Source organism: Miniopterus natalensis, chromosome 19 (genome assembly GCF_054644295.1).
Source record: "Miniopterus natalensis isolate mMinNat1 chromosome 19, mMinNat1.hap1, whole genome shotgun sequence".
Classification (NCBI taxonomy): Eukaryota; Metazoa; Chordata; class Mammalia; order Chiroptera; family Miniopteridae; genus Miniopterus; species Miniopterus natalensis.
In genome coordinates this window covers 35641931-35649467 of record NC_142099.1, presented here as the reverse complement: position 1 = coordinate 35649467, position 7537 = coordinate 35641931, and the positions used below count along the sequence as shown (strand labels likewise).

The 7537-nt window shown below is 47.1% G+C and overlaps 1 protein-coding gene across 7 annotated transcripts in view; it reads left to right on the top strand.

Annotated features, from left to right (window-relative positions):
- Positions 1 to 247: 247 nt before the first annotated feature.
- Positions 248 to 7537, top strand: part of LOC148090957 (uncharacterized) — a 70103-nt gene continuing 62813 nt past the window's right edge. The window contains exon 1 of one of the 7 annotated variants that reach the window (XM_087827936.1): positions 248 to 483. The gene's annotated coding sequence lies outside the window, so the exon portion shown is untranslated. The remainder of the gene's footprint in view (positions 484 to 7537) is intronic. The other 6 variants (XM_087827935.1, XM_087827933.1, XM_087827932.1 and 3 more) reach the window with 6 other exon arrangements.

Here is a 7537-nt window from a genome sequence, read left to right as displayed (position 1 = left end):
CCGGCCCGGGCAGTTCCCGGCTCTGAACTCGGCCGGTGCGGCGGCCTCGCCGAGGGGGGGCTGCGTGCGCAGCTCGGCCGGGCGGCCGGCCCGCCTGTCACTGGAGAGTTGGGGTTTGATTCAGGGACAGGGGGAGGGGAGCGGGCAGGGGGAGGGGAGGGGAGGGGAGGGGGCGCCGAGGAGGAGGGAGAACGTCTTGTTTGTGGCTTGTCAGCAATTGCTCGAGACAAGCTTCCATGTGTGAAAGCTACTTGGCATGAATGCCGGGCCGTACCAAGTGCGGCGGGCGAGGGGAGCCGGAGGCGCGCACTCGGGCCGGAGCAGACAATAGGCCCCTAAAGTGTTCCCCCTAAGTTGCTTTGATGTTGTCCTAGTGTCTTGATACCGGGAGGCCAGGGATTGCAGGGAAAGGGGCTTTTTTTGTCTTCGTTCACTTTCCCCAGTTTCTGAAACGATTCTCCAGAATTTCTCCTCATAAAAAAGGTAAGAGCCCCCCGATTCCTCCGGAGGCCGCTCGCCCGCCGCGCCGGGAAGCGGGGTCTGGTCGCTGCGCCGCTCGCGAGCGGGGTGCTGCGTGGGCGCTCCCGCCGGCCCCCGAGTCCCGCCCGGGCTGGGCCGCCCGCGGCCCCTCTTCCAGGGAACCCCGGGAACACGCTCTGCGCCTCCGGGCTGGCGGCGAGAAGGGGGGATGGAGGGGGCGGGAGGGGCGAGAGGGAGCGGAGGGGAGCAGCGGGGAGCAGCGGGGAGCGGGAGCGAGGGAGAGGGGCCGAGCCCGGGCCGGGCAGCGCCGCCGGAGCGGGGAGGCCTCGGGGCTGCGCGTCCTCAGGCTCCGCCGAGGGCCCGCAGAGGGTGCGGGAGCCTCGTGCGCCCCGCGCCGGGTCTGTGCGCCCCGGGCTCCCACCCTGCCCGACCGCCGGGGGGGGGTCCCCCAGGCCTCGTCCGGAGCCCAGACCCCGGCGGAGCCGCAGAGCCGGCGGGGAGGCAGAGCAGGCGAACTCCGCGCAAGACAACCCAGAAACTTTTCCAGTCTCGGGGGTTTCCCCGGGGGTGGGCACTGCCGAGCAGTCGAGGGGTGCCCCGTGCCTCAGTTTCCCCATCTGTAAAACCCAGAGAGCTGCCTGGGGGTGCTGTCCGCCTGCCTGGGACCTGGCGGAAGAGGACAGATGATTGTGTCTAAAGCGCGGGGAGAAGCCTTCCAGCCGGAGACGCGGGCGTCGGAAGCCGGAGGTTATCATTATTCTCGATCCTCAGCATCGCGGTCGTAAAACCATCATTAGACACCCGGGGACGAGTAGATGGGACGCAGATCAAGTGCCGAGCATTTCTAAGGGAACAAAAAGCCTTTTTCCACCTGTTGGCTTCTGTCCTTCCCTCTTGTGTCTTTTCATTAGATTTATTGGCCGATTTGTTCAGAGAATGGGGTGGGAGGGGCTGGGTTTTCCCCTTTCCTCCTCACTTGTACATATTTTTTTAAAAGAAGGTCAAAGTGAGATGCTTGGGAGAGAAAATGTGCCGCCTGTTCTAGCAGTTGATTCAAGACCTTGTGTTTTGTGACACAGGCAGGGCATGTAGTCACGTCTGTAAACTCTACCTTGGGGGTTAAAGATTTTTATTGTGCTTTTACAGATTAAATGAGATTTATTTACACTTGCTGTTTATCAGGGAGCCTTACTGTGTGTGTGAGGGTAGGAATGTAACGGCCGTTTACTCACTGGTGGTTTTGTGGATAAACCCCTTTGCTTTTTAAAGTGACATCTTGAGGTATCGGAGTAGAGGGCTCAAATCAGTGCCTAATAGTCATGTTTAAAATTTGTCTAAAGAAAAAATGTCTGCTTGTTTTCTTGAATTGTGGCTTTCCTTTCTTCTGATCTTACACAGCGATTGCTTCAAGGCTCTCAGTTGTGGCTCTCTTTGCATGCTCTGGGGGAATGTCCCTTCTTATCTAATTCTGGGTTTCCTGTGACTCTACTTGTCCAAAAATTCTGTGGAAGTCTGGAGGCCGTGCCTCCTTCCATTCTACCTGCAGGTCACACTGAGTCCCTGTGAGAGCCAGACTGAGGCAGAGCGGCAGCCCTGGTTGAGGACATTTATGCTGGAGGCCCCGGGAACCTGACTTCTGGGTGTGGGAAGGGATATTATTGGCTGGGTCTGGCAAGAAGCTACTCTCCTGCTCCGGCCTCCATATAATGTTTCATTGGAATAGAACTGAACTTCATATTTTAAAACTTAATTGTTTTCTACTTTGTAAGCAGAACATCTTACATGGTGTGTCTCTGGCAGGATTTCAGGGTCCAGATATCTTCCAAAAATGTTAGAATTTCAGAACTGCGAGGGAAAAGAAAGGTTATTCATCGAATTTTAAGTGAAGTCACCAAAGCCCAGAAAAGATCAGCAGTGCTCTGAGGGGGCTCAGTGAAGCTGGACACCTGGGGTTCAGGGTGCCCTGAGGGTCCTCACACCAGCTGCCCTCTCCCTGACCTCTACACTTGATTTTGTGCACCCAGCACCTGGGCCCCAAAGACAGACCCCTTTTGGAGTCCTGCCTCCGGTGCTGGCTGTAGCAGCACTTGGCCCCGCTCAGGGCCCATGACACAAACGTGGCGAATGTACATCACAACCTGAACTTTCAGGAAGTAATTCCTATATCCATTTGTTTATTCCACTCATAGATTAGGGGCACTTCTTATGCACCAGGCACCTTGCTGGGCACTGGGGATGTAGGAAAGAGCAAGGCCCGTGTGCCCTTGTTCTCAGGGAGCTTGCCATCTTGGTGGTAGAATCAACACTAACCACATAGTTAAACAAATGACAATAATATTGATACTACACATGGAACGTCATGCAGGTATTATAATGCAGGCATAAAGTTGTATAAATAACTGACCTGAAGTTTGTAGCATAAACTGTCTTTTCCTCTTGGTGACTGAGTTCTTGCCCTGGCCAACTTCCTCTCACACAGTCCAGCATTTCCAAAGACTCTAGAAAATTCCCTCTCCTTCTCCCCAAACCCCTCTTCTCTCTCTACACAATACAACGGAGACACAAATAACATCTGCTAACCCTTTACCCTGGTACCATTAAAGAAGTTCACACTTGTTGGTGAACTGGCCTACATAACAGTCATTATCTGGGTGATTCGCGTTATAGCCTCCATGTGCCCTTAAACCCTAATGGGCATTGGAAGGGACGTGTGGTCGGTGAGGCTCTCGGCTCGGTACTTAGTCCATAGTTCTTCCAGTTGATACTAAAGGTTTAACTGCAGGAAACTCCACCAGCGTCACTGTCATCTTGGAATTCCAAAGACAATAGTGTAATGAAATGGCTTTTCCCATTCCTCCCAACAAGGACACATATCTATAAAGGGAAAAACATTTTAAAACCTCTTCAATGGGTTTCCTTTTGGCTGAGTTATTAAAATTTTACTGGTTTCACCCTGGCCAGTGCGGCCCAGTTGGTTGGAGCGCCCTTCCGTACACCAAAAGGTCACGGGTTCTATTCCCCATCAGGGCCAAACCCAGGTTGAAGGTTCCATCCTCGGTCCGGGGGCATTCAGGAGGCAACCAAACAATGTTTCACTCTCGCATCAATGGTTCTCTCTCTCTCCCTCTCCCTTCCTCTCTCTCTCTCAAATCAATAAAAAGCATGTCCTCAGATGAGGATTAAAATTAAGTAAATAAAAATAAAATCTTACTGGTTTCATGAGATAAAAGGCAGGAGCACCTTCCCCTCCTGTCCCCTCCTCCCCCCCCCCCCCCCCCAATTTGTGGTCTGGAGAGAATGTAAGATTGAAATGCCAGGCACTTCCTTGGAGGCAGATCTGTGTTAATGCTTCCATCACCCTTTTCAACATTGTCTTTCTCTAGTACCTAGAGGTATATTCATTTGTATTCATTGTTATCAATCCATCTTTTTTTTTTTTAGATTAATTTAGCAGTTTAAAAGGAAAACAGACGTGCCCACCCACACATAAATCATGGGTTTAGTGTCTATACTCTGGGAACCCACACAGGTTGTGTGATTAAGTCTTGTGACGAGCCCTTGCCAGGTGGCTGAGTTGCTTGGAACGTCTTCTGTACACCAAAAAGGTTGTGGGTTCCATTCCGGTCAGGGCACATACCTAGGTTGTGGGTTCGATCCTGGTCGGGGCATGCACAGGAGGCAACCGATTGTTGTTTCTCTCTCACATCAATGTTGTTTTTCTCTCTCTCCCCCTTCCTCTCTCTCTAAAATCAATAAAATCATACTCTGGGATTAAAAAAAAGCCTCGTGATGAGCAAAATAAGAGTAATTTTTGAGCGCCCAGCGTTGTTAAGCAGTGAAGTAGTCTGCCCACGTTGTAGCGACAATTTTATCCAGAGCCTGCCATCCATCTGCATTTGGCACCTGTAGCCATTGCCTTCTCCTGTGAGCGGCTAACTTCATTTGCAAGTTTTTGATCACTTCTACCACCTGCCCCCCAATGTGTTACTCTCTGGGGAGCTGCCTGTGGGGGAGGCCTGTGGGTCTCCCAGAAAGAGTAATCCTAGGAGAGGAGTAATCTGAGTGGGGAGTCACAAAGTGAATAAAACTAGAATGTGGTTGGGGAAGATTTAACAGAACTGGGGGAGCCAGATGGCGATGATCCAGGTCACCCTTAAATCTAGGGGAATAAGAATGAAGGCTGTGATGACATTTAAAAAAGTGTAGTGTGTGGATAGTGTGTAAGTAAAAATGCTAGAGCTGACAGCCCTACTGAAGGTAAAATCGACACAATGTGCAGGATATCCCTCAAATTCCTTGATTACAAATATTGTTTTTGCATTTTTATTTTTATTTATTGGTTTGAGAGAGAAAGAGTTTTGTTGTTTCACTTATTTATGCATCATTGGTTGATTCTTGTATTTTTGCCCCGACTGGGGATCAAACCCACAACCTTGGCGTATAGGGAAGACATTCTAACCAACTGAGCTACCCGGCCAGGGCCTGCATGTAGTTTTATTGAAGGAAATTTTGTGGGAGTTTTTCCCCTCCAAGAGACATAAGTATAAAATGTAAAATGGAAATTTTCTCTATTTCTTTTAAGCCTGGACATGTCAGTGCACTTTAAAATGACGTCTACTTAGCCCTCTTTTATAACAGCCCTGTGAAGGAAGTAATATTTCTACTCTTATGTTATAGTTGAGTAAGGTTAAATGACTCACTCAGGGACTCACAAGAAAATAAGGGGCAGATGGCTAGCTGATTAATATTCCCCTTTAAGCCAAATCTCCTCAAGAGATGAGAAGCAGAGAAGTAAGACAATCACCATGATATTCAGGTGAAAGGTATTGTGTTGACATGGTATTAAAATAATTGCCTTGCCCAGCCAGCATGGCTCAGTGGTTGAGCCTTGACCTATGAACCAGGAGGTCAGGGTTCAATTCCCAGTCAGGGCACATGCCCTGGTTTCGGGCTGCATGCCCAGTAGGGGGCATGCAGGAGGCAGCCGACCAATGACTCTCATCATTGATGTTTCTCCTTCTCTCCCTTCCTCTCTCTGAAGTCAATAAAAACATATTTAAAAACAAACAATTTTCTTATGTTTGCCCCTTTATTTAAAGACTAAGATTTAGAGTGTTGATTTTTTAAAAGAGGTATTTCCTCAATTCTGATTTAATACCTACATTTTTTACAAAGTCCATTGGACCAATTTCTGGTTTGGGTTTGCCAGTCTATCACCCAGGACTTCCCGTTCTATTTCTCTGGACCTCTTTCAGAATGAAGGGATTGAACTAAATCGTCTCCAAGTTTCCTACCAACTCTGTCATTCAGTATTGCTGATTCTATGAATGGGATCTTCTATGCACCTGGTCTTTTGGTCACCTTATACAAGGCCCTGTTAAAGAACTATGGCTACCAAAGGGGAAATATTGTGCGTTTTGTGGGTATATGGGATCCATTCCTATACATTCAAACTATGTTGGTATTTTGAGTGAAAGTGCAATAGGAAAAAGTGGGGTTTTAATTTATGGATTTTTAGAAAATTTGCCAGTCAGCAGGCAGGCACATGTGCAAGGAGACTAAAGAACCATTTTCAAAAGAAGAGGCTGTTGCGAATGCACGTCTCACTGTGTAATAATATGCACTTAAAATGGAGGGCACTGGGCTCATCTCTTAGCTTCACCATTCTCACTGATTGTCCATGGAAATCTTGCTGTTCCTTTTTGTATTATGTTTACATATTGTTTTGAGGCTGCAAGGGACCAGTTTAAGCAGCTGTAGTGCTGATGATATATGTGGTGTGTTTAACAGTGCTTTTTGGGATGACAGGGTTTTTGACAATCTCTGTGATGTGCAACTCCTGAAGACTATTGTCAAAGACTTGCTGATATGATGATATATCTATTACATATACCTTTAGGATGTGAGTAATAAACTGCTTCTGAAATGTGGCCAAGAGTACGACAAAGAGGGTAGAAAATGAACGATGTTTTCATTAATCATGTTTTGTATGAGTAGACTATTCATTTGAAATTGGTTAAACCTTTGAAAAGATATAATTTTTAAAACTTCATGTGGTAGCATGGCCAGTGTGGCTCAGTGGTTGAGCATCGACCTATGATTCAAGAGATCATGGTTCGATTCCTCATCAGGGCACATGCCTGGGTTGCGGGCTCGATCCCCAGTAGGGAGTGTGCAGGAGGCAGCCGATCAATGACCCGCTGTCATCGTTCATGTTTTTGTTTCTCTCTCCCTCTCCCTTCCTCTCTCTGAAATCAATAAAAGTATATTTTAAAAAAAATGTTCATGTGGTAGCTCTTAATACAATATTTAGATACTCAGAATAAGTTATTTTACCATGTTTAAGAAGTATGTTATGGCAAGGGAGACCAGCTCAAGGCTGCTTTGACAATTAGCAAATCAGTGACTCTTTGAATTGGTCTTCCTTCTATCTGACAAAAAGAACCCAACAAAAAACCCACAAACAAATGTATATAAGATATAATTATTTTCTAACTGGGGAAGAGAATTTTGAAGACGGTATATAATAATTTTTTTTAACTTATTTTGTTTCTTTATTCTTGGTTGCTTAAAATTCCTAACATTGGATTCTTGCTTAACTTCATAACAGTCCTAGGAAGTAGATACATAAGAGAAATGATTATTAACTGTAAAGATGGGAATTAGGTTTGTGAAATGGTATACCAGCGAACTTCTTAGAATGTAAGAATATACTCTGTAGAAACATGTAACATGTTTGGTTATTGACGAATGCTAAACTATAAAGGGAAAGAAAAGCATATTCTATATATTATTATTACTACCAACCTAATTTTTAGTGATCTAAGTAATTATCAAAAGTAGTGTTTAAGGTTTTTATTGATTTTTAGAGAGAGAGGAAGGGAGCAGGAGAGAGAGAGAAACATGGATGTGAGAATGGAACATCAGTGGCTGCCTCCTGCCTGCCCCCTGCTGGGGATCCAGCCCAAAGCCCAGGCATGTGCCCTGATCTACGCACAACCAGCAACCTTTCAGGGCGACGCCCAACTAACTGAGCCACACCAGCCAGGGCTCAAAC